The sequence below is a fragment of the Cervus elaphus genome, chromosome 15 (genome assembly GCF_910594005.1).
Source record: "Cervus elaphus chromosome 15, mCerEla1.1, whole genome shotgun sequence".
NCBI classification, from domain to species: Eukaryota; Metazoa; Chordata; class Mammalia; order Artiodactyla; family Cervidae; genus Cervus; species Cervus elaphus.
In genome coordinates, this window is record NC_057829.1 from 83,300,373 (window position 1) to 83,320,587 (window position 20,215).

Below are 20,215 nucleotides of genomic sequence, written 5' to 3' on the forward strand. Positions count from 1 at the left end.
TGGCAGAGTGGGGGAGGGATATCTACAGACTCTATCAGTAGAGCTGAAGGCTTCATTATTCCATAGGTCACACTTCCCCCAATTGCTACCACCAAGGAATCAGCAGAGGCTCTTAACAATAGGAACCAGAAGTGGAAAATGGGTCTTTATGGCTTTCCTTACCTGACTTGGAGATCAAGCCTTCTGGGATGACTTTGATGGAACAAGTCACACCCTTTACTTCATCTAAGAGTCAGACTCAGCCTGACATCCTTAATGGTCAAATTAGGCCACTGTTTCCTCAAAATCAACTTTCATTCTTGAACAAATCATTCAGGATGCATGGCATCATGTTGGATTTTACAGAAAGTCAAGAGGTCCATTTGGTGCTAAAGACATGAACACAAAAAAACAAACAAAAAACACACACAAAAAAAATTTTTTTAATTAAAAAAAAAGACATGAACACTACTTTTGTGCTACTTGAAAAGGACCCCTTCATTTCTCATTTTAGGATAGAAACATACCTTCCTAACCATCCTTGCTCAGGAAGCCTGGTCTGTGTTCTAAGCAATCTTTTTGTCTCTTCCATGCATACATGATGTTTTCAAATATGTGTAGGTGGTGTCATAACAATAACAAATAAATTCACTTATAGGCATTTCTAAATTTACAGTAGTTTTTGATAGTATGCATTTCATCAACATTGGATACTAAATATACAAGTACAGTCTGTGAGAATCTGCACAACTTTTAGATATCACAAGTAGTTCCTCCATGTTTGGAATCACTGAACTGGAAAACTATCCAATATCACTACGGTCTGGCATCACTTTCAGAGCCCCATAAACATCCTTTTAAGAGTCTGAAGAATAAAATCCAATATGCTACAACTATATTGTCCTATTCCACATATTGGTGGTGATATTATACTGAGGATACCAAAATAATGATATCCTGCAGGAGGAACATACCAAAATAATGATGACTTTGCCCAACATTTTGAAGAGTCTTAGGTTCATAAGCTGGAGTCTTCTCCTACTCCAATGCTCCTCCCACTTCACTTGGCTCCCATTTGTCGCTTCCAGAAGGTCAAGTTTACCTTTGCTAAAGTGAGTGACTGAACTGAACTGAAAGTAATAGCTAAGAAGGCAAGTTTAGCGGTCAGGCTGAGTTTGCAGTGCATGCTAGGTTGCTTCAGTCATCTCGGACTCTTTGCAACCCCATGGAATATAGCCTGCCAGGTTCCTCTGTCCATGTGATTCTCCCAGTAAGAATACTAGAGTGGATTTCTATGCCCTCCTCCAAGGCATCTTCCTGACCCAGCAATCAAACCTGTGTCTCCTGCACTGCAGGTGGATTCTTTACCAGCTGAGCCATCAGGGAAGCCCAGGGGTCAGGTTATATAGCTTTAAAGCCCTACCCTTCCTCTTGCTAGTTGTATACCCTTGGGCAACTCACTTACCCTCTCACAGCCTCAGGATGCTCTTCTGGAAAATGGATCCACAAAAAGTGTCTACAACGAGATGGGCCATGAAGGGTCCAAATCCCATAGCCAGGCCAAGGGTGTGCCATCCATACTGACTGCTTTTCTTCTTATAATTCCCTTCAATCAAGGTGGCCAATTTATCATACACTCCTTCAGAACCATTTCTGAAACATCTCCAGGCCAGACACTGACCCCAAGCTCTGCTCTGGCTCTTCCTCTCTCAGAACCTTCCCATTTTTCAAATTTTGTTTTTCCTTACATCTCCCACATTTTCAAGCTTAATTGCAGATTTGTTCACAATACAATGCTTAGGGGTTCTGAGTTTTTATTTATGAGCCTTTCCCCCTCTTGCCCAGGTATGGAGGATGGAATATGCCCCTAAGTACCCTGAAGAGATACACGTACAGACAAACACACCCATTCAGGTACATATCAGAAACCTGTCAGCAGGTAATTATCTTCCACGCTGATGGCTCTGAATTGCTGGGTGCCTTCCAGCTGTGTTCACTCTCCAAGCTTCACTTCCCGTCCTCCTTGCATCTGTTTCTGACTCCAGGAGCCCCAGGGCAGCGATGGACCTGCTCAGCTCTTTTAATCTTGCCTCTTCTTGCCCCTCTAAAGAGCTGCTGCCCTGAGCTATACAATTTCCAGAGCAAAAATGTAAGAGACTTTACAACCCAGCCCAGTCCAGGAGCAGAAAGCTATCTTTCTATAAAGTCAGTCCAACTGTTGTCTTATTAACTTGTATTTTATTGGCCAAACAGTGCTTGTCCAGACATAGTGGGCTATTTTTACCAAGACTATCACTTTGCAGGTGTCGTGTGCAATGCAACCCTGTTCTCTTTGGTGTCATCCAACTGGGGGATTGAGGGCTTAGAAAGTGCATCACCCATGGGATCCTCCCCACCCATCCCTTATCTACTCTGTATTGTCCACCCTGCAAGGATGAACTCCTGAGTGAATGGGAGAAGAGTTTCTGAGGCTGGTCTCCTAGGCATGCAGGCTCAGGCCCTTCTGTCTTGTCCATCTCTTTTGTGATTCCGTGGACTATAGCCTGACAGGCTCCTCTGACCACGGGATTATCCTGGCAAGAATATTGGAGTGGGTTGCCATTTTCTCTTCCAGGGAATCTTCCCGACCCAGGGCTAAGACCAGAGTCTCCTGCATCTCCTGCATTGCAGGCGGATTCTTTACCACTGAACCACTTGCGAAGCCCGTGCCTGGTCTCCTAGGAAGAGATGACTATTTCAATGTGTGATTCCTGAGGGAACAGTGGTAAACAGACAAGCTAGAGGAGGGGGTTAAGTAGTTCTGCAAAGCTGGGCTGACACCCAGGGGTCTCTCTGGGGTCTAGGATCACTCTTCACACTGATTCAAACTGTGTCAAGGTTTTGATCCCTTAGCATTATTCTTCGGTCTTTCTGCATTGGCAGGATTGTTCAATGCCTCCAAATTTGACCCTGTTACACAAAAATCATTCTTATTTGACACTTTGGTGATAATACGTAATTTTAAAACTAAGGTGTGAATGCATTAAAAGCATTTTGAAATCCCATATACTAAGTTTCATTCAAAAAGCATGGGGTTTTTGTGGCGGGTTTTTTGGTGGTTTTCCCACTCTCTCTCTCTTCTCCTTCCCATTCTCCAAATAACCAACCAAATGAGCATTGCTTTTTCATGCTTTCAGCAATCTCTGCTAAAAAGCTCAATGTGTGTTCATGACAAATACACCCCTGTGGCTACTTGTAGAGGAAACAAACCCCAGCATGAAAATACCAAGTCTTCCCTCTTTTCTTATGTAAATAAATCTCCAGATGGCTCATTTGTAAGACAGTGTTTACTAATTCTTGTTTTCTTTCTAGACAATCTGTTCCCAGTAACCATTCTATCACTGAAATTTGAGGTAATGCTTACAATTTCATTTCATGGAAAGTCTATCAGAAGATGTGGAGGCGGGGCGCGTGGACTGGGGGAGACCATGCCACACACACACACACACAAACACACACACACAATCCTCAGGAAGAACTACTAACAACAATCGCTGATGTTGTTAGTGTTCTTGGACAGGAGATACTGTTAACTAGAGTCAGAAGAGAATAGTTCATTTCAGACTGAATGTAGAGTATCAGAGCTGGAAGGGACCATAGCCTCCTCAGGCCCAGGGATGGAAATCTGTGCTGAGCATGTTTTTCCCCTTCTCCCATCTAGCGCCCGTGGCAGACATCACCGAGTACTCCCAGCCTTCTTTCCAACTGATCTCAGAGGCAATCTTGATAGCGTTTTCCACGCGCCTAACCAAGTCACTATCAATCAATTACAGGCGACGCAGAAGACAATACACATTGGCCATAGCTAAGTCCTCATTTCCCAGATAGAGAGACTGAGACTCTCAGAGAGGGAATAATGTGATTTAGTGTCTCACAGCCAATTAAGGATAGGTGTTCTCAGCCTGGGAAATTCAAATAGGGGTTTGTGATACAGGATGGGAAAACATTTCGTTTTATACCTTCATTTTTAGCACCCCTAACAGTAATTTGGGCTTCCCTGGTGGCTCAGAGGTTAAAGCATCTGCCTGCAATGCGGGAGACCTGGATTCAATCCCTGGGTCGGGAAGATCATCTGGAGAGGGAATGGCAATCCACTCCAGTATTCTTGCCTGGAGAATCCCACGGACAGAGGAGCCTGGTGGGTCCACGGGTCGCAAAGAGTCAGACAAGACCGAGCGATTTCACTTCACTTCAACAATAATTTAGTATTTCCTTCACTTAAGAAGGAAAACTCCAGGCCAGAGTAGTGTTAGCATATCTGACTCTGTCACTAATGGCAATTATAGATACTTGCATGTAACAGTCAAGGGTTACAGATTTCTCAAAATATCATGTATTCTCTTGCTAATTTTAAGTTATAATGGTTATGAGACCTGCAGCTAGATCTTGTATTTCAATGTAAGAAGGAGCACATATATTATGATATCCTAAATTCAAACATTTTTGATAACTATATCTCAGTATATTTGACTTCCTTTGTAGTTCTATTTGATTTTAGGTATTTAAAGCATAGTCCTAAGAAAGGAATCCTCTTTCTTCATCAGGCTGTCAGAAAGGTCCATGGCACACACACACAAAAAGACTTAAAAGCCCTGGCTAAGAGAAAAGCCAGGTCTCCTCAATCTTTACCCTTGTGATGTTGCCACCCAAAAAAAAGGGGGAAGGGGTGGGCTTACCATGAACTCCAGCCATCTCAGACTGAGACTTTTTTTTAATTTAAAAACTATTTATCCTCAATAGAATCTATTGAAACAGAGAGGGGGAAGAAGAGAACAGATACATGAAGTAAAAATTACAAGTTCCCAAGCCCCACCTCCCCAAAATCACTATTGCCAACAATTTAGGCTTCCTGTCTACATATACTCATTATGTAATTAAAAAAAAAAAAAAAAACAGGATCAAGCAATCCCTGCTTGTCTACAGCTGGCTTTTTTCACTTATCAAAGGAAAAGAATCAGAAATAATATTGTGGATGTCATTCCTTTACATAAATCCACCCCCTTCTTTTTAGCAGCTACAGAGTATTCTCCTCCATGAACATATCCCAATTCATTTTACAAGCCCCAATAAAGGAGATTTATAATTTAAAGTTTTCTTGGCAAAAGATAACAGAGGGAAGAGTTATCATTTGAACCAGGACAGATTAGACACTGGGCTTTAACAACTGTCGGGGGTGCCCATGGGATGGAGTCTGGGTGATGATGTCAGCAGCTGATGTGGTCATGGCTAAAACACCCACAGCCTGCAGCTCTCAGAACGGAGCAAGGGCCTCTTCTTGGGAAGGGCTAGGCTTCTATACAGAGCTGGCTGCTCCAGGAGGGTGAGCCTGGAGGAAGGGATGGAGCAGAGTGGGAGAAATCCCATGCCCCTGGCCTGATGACCTCTAGGGAGAGAGGCCCAGTCCAAGAGCAGGAACCTGGCTCTGGGCCAGACATGGTCTCAGAGATACTCCCTTAGGTGTGTGTGCTCAGTGTATACAAGTCTGTGTGCCCCCATGGACTGTAGCCTGTCTGGCTCCTCAGTCCATGCGATTTTCCAGGCAAGAATACTGGAGCAAGTTGTCATTTCCTTCTCTAGGGGATCTTCCCAACCAGGGATTGAACCTGCATCTCCTGCATTGGCAGGTGGATTATTTACCAGCTGAGTCACCTCAGTGAAGCCTCAGGGGTAACCATCTGCGACACACGGGTTGATGATGAGCCTTTGACAAGTTCTTCCAGCGGGCCCATACGCCCACCCCCCCTGCAATAGAATTATTCTCCCTTAACCCCTGACCTCCCCCACCACACTCTGTTCTTGCGGCCTTTCCTGACCCTCCCACAAACTTCTTTCCTTCTCACTGACCTGGAGGTCAGCCACCTTGGGATCCATAGGTTTGGGGAACCATTGTCATCAATTCCCTTGGGGAGGATAAAGGGATTAAAAAGACTCTCTAGTCATTGGTGAGAACACAACTTGGTTGATACAGTACTGCAGAACCTCATGATTAAGATAAAAACCAGAAAACTCAGGTGAGGCCAGTGCAAGATTAGAGGCTCCAAATAAAAGAGAAAAACTTGTTTCCAGAAAGAGAAGCAATGAGCCAGCAAAGCAAGCTGGGAGAGATCCTGGGTGAAGCCGGCTCTCACCTTCCATTTAGGACCCCAAGGGGCAGGGGGCACTGGGCTGGGAGCCAGAGACCTCAGACTTCTGTGACCCAAGGACATGGCTTCCCAGCTAGATGTCGTCTCCCCAGAGGTGAGATGAAGGGTTGGACAAGAGAACAATTTTAAATGGACCCAGTTCCTTCTGCCGGCTTTCACTGTCAGTACCACCCACTGAGCTGGCCCTGGATGCAGGGCAAATCGAGATCAGAGTCGCCGACCTTCACCGGGTTTCTTCGCCTGAACCAACTTTTTTTTTCCTCTTTGTACTTCTATGTTTCTCAAAAACCGGGCTGCCACTTCTCCTCATTCCTACCCCGAGGTAAGAATGTCTTCCCCCACCCCCCCGCCTCCCATATAAGCTTTTTTCCCTTCATCACATTTTGCTGTCTCCATGCTGCCTTGGGTTTCAGCAATTTTAAATTCCCTGGCTTTGAGTCAGCTCTTCTATCAGAACCAATGTGGCTCCAGACTGTTCTACCCCCGTTCAATGCAGGAAATAAAACAAAGCCAGGCTTGTTCCCAGTTTGATAGGCTGCAAGTTTAGGGAACGAGGGCTTCAAATCTTTTCACGATTTTGTTTTGGCACCAGAGCGTCTGTGTTTAATTCTGCGTCTCCTGCCAGACTTGGGAAGCAGAAGTGATAATATCAACATGCGGAGTGGTGGGGAGTGCAACACACCATCATCTCCTCTGTGGGCGGGGGTGGGGGGGGGTCACACAAGCACACTTACACACAGAGATGCACACACAGAGACACATGCAGACACACGCTGATCAATACCCTGCCTACAACATACATCTATGTGTACACGCAGACGCACACACTCACATGTACCGACGTTCGTGGGCACACACTGATGCAGACACTTCTGCAAGCACTCAAGTGCACACACAGTCAGGAATACACACACAAACACACACTGACAGAGGCACACACACATGGGCATACACTGACCAACACACTCTCCCCAACACACAGCTATGTGTGCACACAGACACACACTCACATGTACAGACATCCACGTGCACACATGGATATTCTGCAAACACACAGTCACGAACACACACCAAACGCACAATCATCCATGCACACACAGACCTACAATCAGCTAGGAACAGATGCATTTATTCACTTCCAACACACACAGTCATAGAGACACACACCCTCACAACACAAACATGGTTGCGCATGCACACACACACACACACACACACACACACACGAAAGGGAAAAGCAGGAGGCCGGGTCCGCCCTGCAGGAAGGGCAGGAATATCAGAGGCTGAGCTGTCATAGCGGACTCCCCACCCCCAGGACCTGAGAGAAAACAGCTCCTGATCACAAGGCCTCTCCAGGAGGGCCCATTATAAAGTTCAACCAATTAAGCAGACAGTTTCTATGGCGACGTTTACTTTTCTCAGCTCTGAAGTTCGGCAGCTCCCATGTCCCGGCAGATAGGACTGGAGTGCAAGTTGTGGTCAGCTCGTGGCCAGCTGAAGGCCCCGCAGACTCCCAGACTCCTGTCCACAGGTGAGCAGTCAGCGTCTCTTCTAAACAAGGGGATGAGACGGCATCCGCTGACCCAGAGCACCTGAGAGGTCAGCCAGGACCCCTCCAAGCCTGTCGCGGGGGCCCACCATCCCATTCCCCTTCACTCACTCAGACCCCACTCACCGAGGGCCAGGCAGGACCCAAGGTGCCCCTAGCCCTGGGGCACTTAGTGACGCAAGGAGAAAGGGCCCTGTCCTTCCAGCTGTGGGTGGAGGCAGACAGTGATCCGAAACTCACACACAGGGATGGGAAACGACAACTGTGATAAGGGCCCCAGTCCCCTTGCTGGGCAACAACCAGGGTGACACAGAATGGACATCAAAGTCGACCTACAGACAGTCCAACCACCCAGGGACTCAGTCACATTAGCTTCCTTATTACAGCCACTGAGCTCTCCAATACCCAGGATCCTGGAGAGAAACAGACTCAACTCATCTGAAGACTCCCACTCAGGGAGGGAGTGTGTGTGTGTGTGTGTGTGTGTGTGTGTGTGTGTGTGTGTGTGGCTGCAGACACCTTCGCATGGTTACCCCAGGAGAAGCCAATACAGGAGAAACAGGTTGCTGTGAGGGATATACCAGATGCTGAAGGCGCAAACCACACACGGTGCCTGAACCTGGAAGCTGCCTGATAAAAGTAGCCGGCTCAGGGCCACGTGATCACTCAGTGTCCTAGTTACGCTCCAGGTCTCCAGCAAAGACGTTTGTATTCCTTAGAGAGAGAAGAACTCACAGTGAAGGTGGGAGAGGGGCCAAGCTCCCCAAGGGAGGGCTTAGAGTTAGGACAGAACAGGCTGAGCTAAAATCTGGCACTGGATGATCCAGGACTGACTTGAGTCTTCTAGGGAACTCTTTGGGCTCATTTTTAATGCACTATATAAAAACATGGAAAGGAGACCATTACAATAAACATGTTGAACAATTCTTACGAAATTGAGTGGAGTCAAGCCTCTATCTTTTCTCTGTAAAACCCTCTGCCAGCAGCTACCATCCCCCTTGAAGCTGCTTGGCTAGCAGACCCAGGTAGGAGGGGGCACCCGCCGGCCCTGGGTACCATGGTAGCCACCGTGATGTAGCCTCTCCCTCCATCGAGTGTGCCTAGTATGCATCACAGAGCCTCTGCTCTGGTCCTCTGACCTGCCCTATTTCCTTGTAAAGGTGGAGACCCATCCTGAGTTCCAGGCCTGTCCACAGGTGAGCAGGGGTTTGACATCTCACCTACTTATCCATGAAAAATTATAATAGACTGGTTCTGAGTTCTGAAAATGGCCTCATTTAAATCCTACTCTGCCACTTCCTGGCTGAGGACCTTGAAAAGTCATTAATCACTGTGAGCCTTGGTATATTCATCCATGAAATGGGGAGAATAATAAGGCCTCAGGGAGTTACTATAAGATTTAAATGAGACACTGCCTATAAATACCACACCATCTGACACGTAACAAGCTCTCTGTAAATGTTAGCTTTTATTTGTTTACACTCCACCTTTCTCCAGAATAGAAGTGTGAGTGTGTGTGTGTGGTGTGTGTGTGTTTTGAGCAGGGTGGGTAGAAGGAAACAGTGGTGAATAAATAAATCTGGCTTAGGCATCCCATAATAGCACAGGGCAGGCCACCAACATAGCTCTTGCATGTTGATCTAACAGCCCCCCACCCACCCCACTAAGGACATACTCCTTGCTCAGGAGAAATGCTACATTTCTTACTAGTAATATCTTACTAGTAAGATAGAAATTTTTCCCAAGGACACATTTTTTAAAAAAATTATAAACATCTTCCTGGCAAAGCCTTACCATAAAAATGGAATTCAAATGATTTCTGGTGATGGTCATTTAAAGCTTATTAATCACTGTAAATTATTTTGACACCCCAGTGAAAAGCCCTCTGTAACGCTTTTAGAATCCTATTTTCATGTAACATTAATTAAAGGCCACTAACTGTAAAGTATTAATAAAATCAAATTCCCCAAAAGAGCTCCCAGCTGACAGGCTTCAGCTCTCAGCAAGTTAAGAGACCCTGAGCAAAACACAGGCCATAATGAAATGTTAACTATGGAAATGTAATCAGCCCAACTGGGATAAGAGAGGTCATCTCTCAGGAAAATAATAGATACTTTCAATAGTAAATTTTATAATCATCACTAGCCTATTTCCTGAAGTTTATGGCTGTTATGGCTATTTAAAGAAAGACTTTCAAATCAGACCCTATTGATAGACTGCATACTTGTTTGGTGGTTCTATCTGATTATCCTGTTAAAGTGCTACACTCAGTATGTCAACAAATTTGGAAAACTCAACAATGGCCATGGGACTGCAAAAAGTCAGTTTTCATTCTAATCCCAAAGAAGGGCAATGCCAAGGAATGTTCAAACTACCATACAGTTGCACTCATTTCGCACACTAGTAAGGTTATGCTCAAAATCCTTCAAGCTAGGCTTCAGTAGTATATGAACCAAGAACTTCTAGATGTGCAACCTGGGTTTAGAAAAGGCAGAGGAACCAGAGATCAAATTGCCAACATTCATTGGATCATAAAGAAAGAAAGAAAATTCCAGGAAAACATTAACTTATGCTTCACTGACTATGCTGAAGACTTTCACTGTGTGGATCACAACAAACAGTGGAAAATTCTTAAAGAGATAGGAATACCAGACCACCTTACCTGTCTCCTGAGAAATCTGTATGTGGGTCAAGAAAGAACAGTTACAACCTTACAATAGGACAACTGACTTGTTCCAAATTGGAAAAGGAGTATGACAAGGCTGTATATTGTCACCCTGCTTATTTAACTTATATGCAGAGTACATAATGCAAAATGCAGGACTAGATGAATCACAAGCTGGAATCAAGATTGCTAGGAGAAATATCAACAACCTCAGATATGCAAATGATACCACTCTAATGGCAAAGGTGAAGAGGAACTAAAAAGTCTCTTGATGAAGGTGAAATAGAAGGTTGAAAAAGCTGACTTAAAACTCAACATTAAAAAAAACACAAAGATCATGGCATACAGTCCCAATGCTTCATGGCAAATAGATGGGGAAACAATGGAAACAGTGAGATACTTTATTTTCTTGGACTCCAAAATCACTGTGGATGGTGACTACAGCCATGAAATTGAAAGACACTTGCTCCTTGGAAGGAAAGCTAGGACAAATCTAGATAGGGTATTAAAAAGCAGAGACATCACATTGCCAACAAAGGTCCATTTAGCCAAAACTTTGGTTTTTTCCAGTAGTCACTGTGAGAGATGGATCATAAAGAAGGTTGAGCAGCAAAGAATTGATGTCTTTGAATTGTGGTACTGGAGAAGACTCTTGAGAGTCCCTTGGACTGCAAGGAGATCAAAGCAGTCAATCCTAAAGGAAAACAACCTGAATATTCATTGGAAGGACTGATGCTGAAGCCAAAGCTCCAATACCTTGGCCTCCTGATGCAAAGAACCAACTCACTTGGAAAAGACCCTGATGCTGGGAAAGATTGAAGGCAAAAGGAGAAGGGGGCAGCAGAGAATGAGATAGTTAGATAACATCACTGACTCAATAGGCATGAATCTGAGCAAACTCTGGGAGATAGTGGAGGACAGAGGAGCCTGGTGTGCTGCAGTCCATGAGGTTGCAAAGAGTCAGACATGACTTAGAGATTGAACAACCACAAAAATTTGATTATCCTATAAATATCATGCCCAGGATATACATATGGAAAGGGTAGGGCGTTGTTGGCCCTATCAGAGCAGAGGAGTGCAAGGCCTGAGAGCAAAGACAAAGACAATCCCTGACCATAAAACAGAGAGAAAGATCTATGTTACTCTCACGGAGAGCATGTTCCTAAAAAGCCAAGGTCACTGACCAAGTCCCTTCTTTAAGAGTGAATATCAATTGCTCTGGTATTTCTTTAATCTTGTATTATTTAATCATCTACTAGATGTTCACAACCTCCAGCTGAGCAGCCCAACTCACAAATGGATGGAAGAGGACACTCACCTCCTATGGCAGCTCCATTTTTCAGGCGCATTATAGTCATCATGGCCAAATTCACACATCTGAGTAAAAGGCCATGGAACAGGATGAAAGTATGCAGTTAGGGGCTGGCTTTCAAACGCACTGTTTAATCCCAAGAGAACTGTTGCCTCTTCCCTCCTCCCATTAGACAGGTGAATGAAACAAATTTTTAACCTGTATTTCAGAAACTGAAAGCTACAATTTTACATATTAAAGACATTTTTGCTTTAGCCTATTTTCATCTGATGACCATTATATCTACTACTGTGGGCAGGAGTCCCTTAGAAGAAATGGAGTAGCCATCATAGTCAACAAAAGAGTCTGAAATGCAGTAGTTGGATGCAATCTCAAAAATGACAGAATGATCTCTGTTCGTTTGCAAGGCAAACCATTCAATATCATGGTAATCCAAGTCTATGCCCCGCCCAGTAATGCGAAGAAGCTGAAGTTGAACAGTTCTATGAAGACCTACAAGACCTTCTAAAACTAAAACCCAAAAAGGATGTCCTTTTCATTATAGGGGACTGGAATGGAAAAGTAGGAAGTCAAGAAACACCTGGAGTAACAGGCAAATTTGGCCTTGGAGTACAGCATGAAGCAGGGCAAAGGCTAATAGAGTTCTGCCAAGAGAACGCACCGGTCATAGCAAACACCCTCTTCCAGCAACACATGAGAAGATTCTACACGTGGACATCACCAGATGGTCGACATCGAAATCAGATTGATTATATTCTTTGCAGCCAAAGATGGAGAAGCTCTATGCAGTCAGCAAAAACAAGACCAGGAGGTGACTGTGGCTCAGATCATGAACTCCTTATTGCCAAATTCAGACTGAAATTGAAGAAAGTGCAGAAAACCAGTAGACCATTCAGGTATGATCTAAATCAAATCCCTTATGATTATACAGTGGAAGTGAGAAATAGATTTAAGGGACTAGATCTGATAGACAGAGTGCCTGATGAACTATGGATGGAGGTACGTGACATTGTACAGGAGACAGGGATCAAGACCATCTCCAAGAAAAACAAATGCAAAAAAGCAAAATGGCTGTCTGAGGAGGCCTTACAAATAGCTGTGAAAAGAAGAGAAGCAAAAGGCAAAGGAGAAAAGGAAAGATATACCCATTTGAATGCAGAGTTCCAAAGAATAGCAAGGAGAGATAAGAAAGCCTCCCCCAGCGATCAATGCAAAGAAATAGAGGAAAACAACAGAATGGGAAAAACTAGAGATCTCGTCAAGAAAATTAGAGATACCAAGGGAACATTTCATGAAAAGCTGGACTCGATAAAGGACAGAAATGGCATGGACCTAACAGAAGCAGCAGATATTAAGAAGAGGTGGCAAGAACACACAGAAGAACTGTACACAAAAGATCTTCAGGACCCAGATAATCACAATGGTGTGATCACTCACCTAGAGCCAGACATCCTGGAATGTGAAGTCAAGTGGGCCTTAGGAAGCATCACTACAAACAAAGCTAGTGGAGGTGATGGAATTCCAGTTGAGCTTTTTCAAATCCTGAAAGATGATGCTGTGAAAGTGCTGCACTCAATATGCCAGCAAATTTGGAAAACTCAGCAGTGGCCACAGGACTGGAAAAGGTCAGTTTTCATTCCAATCCCAAAGAAAGGCAATGCCAAAGAATATTTAAACTACTGCACAATTGCACTCATCTCACACATTAGTAAAGTAATGCTCAAAATTCTCCAAGCCAGGCTTCAGCAATACATGAACTGTGACCTTCCAGACGTTTGAGCTGGTTTTAGAAAAGGAAGAGGAGCCAGAGATCAAATTGCCAACATCTGCTGGATCATTGAAAAAAGCAAGAGAGTTCCAGAAAAACATCCATTTCTGCTTTATTGACTATGCCAAAGCCTTTGACTGTGTGGACCACAATAAACTGTGGAAAATTCTGAAAGAGATGGGAATACCAGACCACCTGACCTGCCTCTTGAGAAACCCGTATCCAGTTCAGGAAGCAATAGTTAGAACTGGACATGGAACAACAGACTGGTTCCAAATAGGAAAAGGAGTACGTCAAAGCTGTATATTGTCACCTTGCTTATTTAATTTATATGCAGAGTACATCATGAGAAACACTGGGCTGGAGGAAGCACATGCTGGAATCAAGATTGCTGGGAGAAATATCAATAACCTCAGATATGCAGATGACACCACCCTTATGGCAGAAAGTGAAGAAGAACTAAAGAGCCTCCTGATGAAAGTGAAAGAGGAGAGTGAAAAAGTTGGCTTAAAGCTCAACATTCAGAAAACTAAAATCATGGCATCTGGTCCCATCATTTCATGGCAAATAGATGGGGAAACAGTGGAAACAATGGCTGACTTTATTTTGGGGGGCTCCAAAATCACTGCAGATGGTAACTGCAGCCATGAAATTAAAAGACGCGTACTCCTTGGAAGGAAAGTTATGACCAACCTAGATAGCATATTAAAAAGCAGAGACATTACTTTGCCAACAAAGGTCTGTCTAGTTAAGGCTATGGTTTTTCCAGTGGTCGTGTATGGATGTGAGAGTTGCACTATAAAGAAAGCTGAGTGCTGAAGAATTGATGCTTTTGAACTGTGGTGTTGGAGAAGACTCTTGAGAGTCCCTTGGACTGCAAGGAGATCCAACCAGTCCGTCCTAAATGAGATCAGTCCTGGGTGTTCATTGGAAGGACTGATGTTGAAGCTGAAACTCCAATACTTTGGCCACCTGATGCGAAGAACTGACTCATTTGAAAAGACCCTGATGCTGGGAAAGATTGAGGGCAGGAAGAGAAGGGGACGACAGAGGATGAGATGGTTGGATGTCATCACCAACTCGATCGACATGGGTTTGGGTGGACTCCGGGAGCTGGTGATGGACAGGGAGGCCTGGCATGCTGCAGTTCATGGGGTCGCAAAGAGTCAGACACAACTGAGCGACTGAACTGAACTGATTTTCATCTGAAATCCTTATGACTTATTGAAGCAGAGGCTGTGACTTACCAACCTATTGGCCCAGATTCCAATTACCTTTGCACAGCAGGGCAAACGTCAGTAGACCTAGTTCTTACAGTGTGAAAAAATGTCTCCCATTGTCTTGGTGGCATGAAATTCCCTTGAAAACCTGTTCTGAAATTCTTTTTGATTGTCCATGTCAAATAAAAACATCCTTTGTGCTAGAGATACCTCTTGTCTAAAGACTAGGTGCTCATTCTAATAGTTTGCTGGCCTTCAACTCTGCTCCACTCCCATGCAAGTCCTTGTGAAATTTGTCTTCAGGGACATCTCTGGAGCTGTGGAGGAAAGAAGGAAGGACTCAGACACCCCCTCAACCTCATACCTTTGTATAGGATAAATCTGAATAATGCAGAGGGAGTCCAAATTTTTGCTGGACAAAGAGCCTCTACCTCTAGGGGAAAGAAGGATTGTTTAGAGATGTTAATTTTATCTATAAAGGTGTCTGAACCCATTAATATCACCTTTCCCAACCACTCCAGTTATTCTTCAATCAGTGTCCCCTGAAACACAGCTCCCCAAAACATGAGACCTCCAAGACAATACTGACACTCTCCACTTTTGACAGGCAATTTTGTCCAGTTATATGGACAAGGCGATCTCTCCAACATTCTGACGGCAAGCTTGCCAGCTGAGCAGGCAACATCGAAAATGAAGAGCAGATGGGCAGCCTCATCACTAGCAAGATTGATGACAGGCCAGCACTGAGCCCCCAGCAAGCCACTCAAGTTGGGACCCCATGGTCATGTGACTGACGTTTTCGCAGACTTGTCAGAACTTATCCATCCAAACGATTGCTGTTCTCAAAGGGATCACCTTAAAAGGAATTAGAATTGTTCTTCTCCTCAAAATCACTTAGAGATGCATCCTTAGAAATTAGTCAGTTTCCACGTCATTGGGTAAAAGTAAGACTTAGAGATTAAATGAGAAGATTAAAGAAGATAGATCTAAAGCATGCCCATCATGGTGCTAAGTATATAGTAGGCACTTAATAGATGTTGGCTATTATTATGATTATTACCCTTCTGACCTCTTAAGATGTGGTTGGATGCCCTTTTACAAGGAAGTATCAACCTCAGTGAATAGAGGCTGTCAGTCACCCACAGGACCTCCCATTTTATTCCCATGAGGCATTGGGTGCATATGATGCAAATTAAAGAATAAAATCACAGTCTTGGGTTAAATAATGTTTCTGTGGTAGAAAATGATGACAAGGCAAGCTTGGATCAATGTCTCAGGAGTGCAATGGAAATTACAAATTTTCTTCTGAGATCTACCCTGCTATATCATGAGAGCTCATGCTAATCATTCAGCCTCTGCCTCTTCATCACTCCAAAGTAGGACATAGAATTACTATGGCAGAGGGACTACCGTGTGCTCGCCAAACCTCCTTCCTCTCTCTGGCCACACAGGAAGATGGCATTCCCAGCATCCTTTGCAGGTCGGTTGGGATCACATGATTTCTGGTGCCTTCGATTTGGCTTCCCCCGCACCCCCGCCCCTCTTTCTTCCAGGCCATAGGCATGGGCTCTGAAATGAAATCAAACGATGGGGGAAATCTGGGTCACAGTTTGGAGGAGCAGCTTTCCTCCCAGGAGAGCTTCCAGATCAGGACCATTGATCGACATTACACTTTGTGTGAACAAGTCATACAATTATATTGTGTTAAGTCATTGAGATGGGGACTGCTGTTGGCATGACATATACTGGTTAATATAGCTATTTTTCCACTAAAATTTTAGACAACTTGCTATTTAAGAAAACCATCTCAGTTATGAAAGACAAGGCTGTATAGATGGTATTAGCTAAGACCTGAGTAAGGACATCCAAGATTTTCCCCTCCTAAAGCAACTTGGAACTCTAAGCTGCAATCTGTATATAATGGGTCGGCCAAAACGTTCATTTGGGCTTTTCTGTAACATCAAACATGTTGTTGTTGTTTAGTTGCTAAGTCTTGTCCAACTCTTTTGCAACTCCATGGACTGTAGGCTCCTCTGTCCATGGAATTTCTCAGGCAAGAATACTGGAGTGGGTTGCCATTTCATTCTCCAGGGGATCTTTCAGACCCAGGGATTGAACCTGTATCTCCTGCATTGGCTGTTGGATTCTTTACCACTGAATCACCAGGGAAGACCCAACATCATGTGTGTGTGTGTGTGTGTGTGTGTGTGTGTGTAAGCATATATATTTGCTTACACACAGAAAGTAATGGGTTACTTTGTCGATTATGAATTTCCAAATTCCAAACTAGTTTTGCAAAATAATTTAAATAAAGATATCAGTTGTAAAAACTTTATTTTAGAGCTCAAAATGAGTCTGAGAGTCAGAAGGAGCATTGGATTTTCAGAACTAAGAAAGGATGACAGTGTTAGGCCAATGTATGGAAGCAGAGACAAGAGAAGTTAAAGTGACATGTCTGAGGTCACTCCCTGGGGAGCAAAGGGGCCAGCAGCTCTTATTTTCTGACCCTAATCACGTCTATCCTCTCCCTTCCTAGACTCAAGGACTAAAGCCTAGATGCTTCAGTGAAAGTGAGATGGTCGACTCACCTCTGTTTATTTCTAAAGCCAGCCTCTGGTGGTTCTAGGGGATCCTTCGAGAACTATGCCTTTGAAAACCCATTTAATGGTTGATTCTATACTGTCAGGACTTGACTGAAGCCAAACAAAAATCACTAAGTCAAGTGATGAGAGAAATAAACAAAAGGTAATAGCTTCTCTCAAGAAGCTGCCTGCCTTACATCTGAGCTGGACTTAGAATCTCACTGCTGAAAAGACTGTGACTTGACACAGAACAAATAAGAACCATCCTTGAAACAGGGAGGGATTTCTTTCTTTCATCAGTGCTTAGGAAGTTCAAATGCTGACTGACGTCAAAAGGACATCTTCCAAACAGTCTTTCAGAAATGATTAACATATTATTAAGTAATGAAATGGCATTTTCTAAGAATGCATTTTTCAGTTGCATATTCACAGGTAATTAATGTAGATGTTTGGCCCTTTTGCTCAAGGAAGAGGCTCCATGTTTATACAAGTGGCACAGCCTAGGAAGTAAAAGCAGAGAAAACTTCAAAGGTGTCCATCTGCTCTTTAAAGTGGGGAAGCTTGGGTGAAATTGAAGGGGGGGACATGAGACAGTCATCCCCTTCTGCATGGCTCAGACTGGGGCTGTATTAGGTTCAACAGTGGTCCCCCAGAAGATATCACATCTTACATTACATTATATCCATATATTGCATTATATCCACATCCTTATCCTCAGAACTGGTGAATGCAGTCTTATTAGGGAAAGGCATCTTTGTAGATGTAGTTGAGTCAAGGATCTCAAGATAATGTCCTCCTGGATTACATAGGTGGCTCCTAAATCCAATGACAAGTGTCCTCAATAGAGACAGAAAAGGAGAAGACATGAGGAGAGGAGAAGCTGTGTGAAGATGGAGGCAGAGATTGAAGTTAGGCAGCTCTAAGCCAAGGAACACTTGAGCCACCAGAACCTGGAAGAAGCACAGAAAGATTCTCCCCTAGAACTTTCAGAGAGAGAGGGGCCCCACTAACATCTTGATTTTTAACTTCCAGCCTCCAGATGTGTAAGAGAATTAGTTTCTGTTGTTTTAACTCACCTGGTTTATGATAATCTGTCACGGCAGCCACAGGAAACCGACATAGGCCGCTGCTGGGAAAGAAGGTCCAGGGAGCATCTGTGAACCTCCTCAAGTCCAACTAGGATTCTGCTCAGCAGAGAGGCCCAGGGAGACCCCAAGAAATGACTTTTATTTATTCACTCAGCAAGCATTTGCTGATCAATTGTCTCTCTACTCTCAACTAGTTCATGGTCTAACAGAGATCAGAGGCTTTGTGAAAATAACAAGAGTGGTGTGAGTAAGCACCAGGGGGGATACAAAATGTATGGGAGACTACTGTGGGATGCTCAGATTTCAAAGGTGAGCCAAAAGGAAGAGCAGGCACACTTGTCCCCTCAAGTCCCATCAGGAATGGGATGAGAATATCGCAAAGAGTCAGACACGACTTAGAGACTGCACAACAGTAACAACCAAGAATTCCAGCATGATGAGCAATGTTCCTCCCAGATATTCCTCCCTCTTCTTCCTTCCTCACTCAGGGAAGGGAAAGAGGGCTGGGGGCCACAGGGAAGACCATGAAGTGGTCTCTGTGGAGGGGGCAAGTCTCACATTCTCTCAAAAGTCTCTTTCAAGTCTTGGATTGAGACTGCAACTGCCATTGACACAATGCACGCCTGCATGCCAAGTCACTTCAGTTGTGTCCGACTCTCTGCCTGCCCATGGACTAGAGCCTGCCAGGCTGCTCTGTCCACGGGGATTCTCCAGGCAAGAGTACTGGAGTGGGTTGCCGTGCCCTCCTCCTGGATCTTCCCAACCCAGGGATCAAACCCATGTGTCTTATGTCTCCTGCACTGGCCGATGGGTTCTTTACCACTAGCACCACCACAATGGCCACATACTCATACCTGTGATCGGACCCAGGACAAGTAGGATTCCATCCAACAGTGTTTGGAACATAAGTGCCTACCAGAAGCAAGGGCCTGCATGAGAAAGTCCTCCATCTGAGTTCCATCTATCACAGTCTCAACTAAATATGAGGGCAGACAGGAAAAACAATCCCCCAGCAAACCCACACTTTCCACTTGGTTTTCCTCAGATTGGAAAATGAAAGGCCAGTTGTAATCTACTGAAAGTAAACTGTTCAAAGAATTTGCAGATTCTGAGCATGGAAGATCAAATGTTGCAATCGAAGGGAATGAGGATGTTTAATCTAACCGGAAAAGAAAGCTCCGCATTGCAGAACGATCAGAATTCACTGAGTCTTTGCTTCTGTGACAGGAAACCACCAAGTTTAACATTAGAAGCGTTCATTCAGAAATCCAAAGTCTTGGTTTTACATGGCTCGGGCCCTTAAAAAATAACAGCAGGGGCTGAACCAGCAGGAATGGAGATTGAGGACACAGATACGATGTGGGTAGATGCCTACATGACATCCAGAGTCAAGTTCAAGTAGGGTCCAGGGTCAGCAACCCCAAATGAAATCACACAACTGGTCAGCAGCCTTTGACTAAAACCAATTCTGGGAAAGAGACTATCTCCCTGGAAATGTTTATAACACATACTTGCTCCATCCTTTTCTGTTCTCCAAGGAGGACTGAATCCATTTTGCTCAACACAGCATTTTCAGACAATGTGGGTTTTATGGTTTTTGTGAAACAGAGGAGGAATGAATTGCAAAACCAAATATAACTGGAAATGTCTTTGTAATTTTAAAATAAAATAAATGAAAACAGTTCAGACCAAGGATTGCCCTCCAAGAGTGGAAACCCAAACATAATCACTCGCTGCTGAAATATAGGGGAGGCAGCAGAAGTAAATCCAAAGTGGTTGAGATCCAAAACTTAAACCCAATAAACTCAATGGGAGAAATTAAATACAAATTATTAAAATTTTACCAATGCTAGTGCCTAGGAGTAAAAAG

General features: G+C 44.1%; 1 long non-coding RNA gene across 3 annotated transcripts in view; it reads right to left on the minus strand.

Annotated features, from left to right (window-relative positions):
- The window catches only part of LOC122708854, a 152,867-nt gene that overhangs the window by 11,669 nt on the left and 120,983 nt on the right, over positions 1–20,215 (minus strand). The window contains exons 1-4 of one of the 3 annotated variants that reach the window (XR_006345335.1): positions 19,200–19,393; positions 18,334–18,441; positions 14,886–14,992; positions 163–368 (exon numbers count right to left, since the gene is read on the minus strand). This is a non-coding gene — a long non-coding RNA (uncharacterized LOC122708854). Of the gene's footprint in view, positions 1–162; positions 369–14,885; positions 14,993–18,333; positions 18,442–19,199; positions 19,394–20,215 lie in introns of those variants that run through there. The other 2 variants (XR_006345336.1, XR_006345334.1) reach the window with 2 other exon arrangements.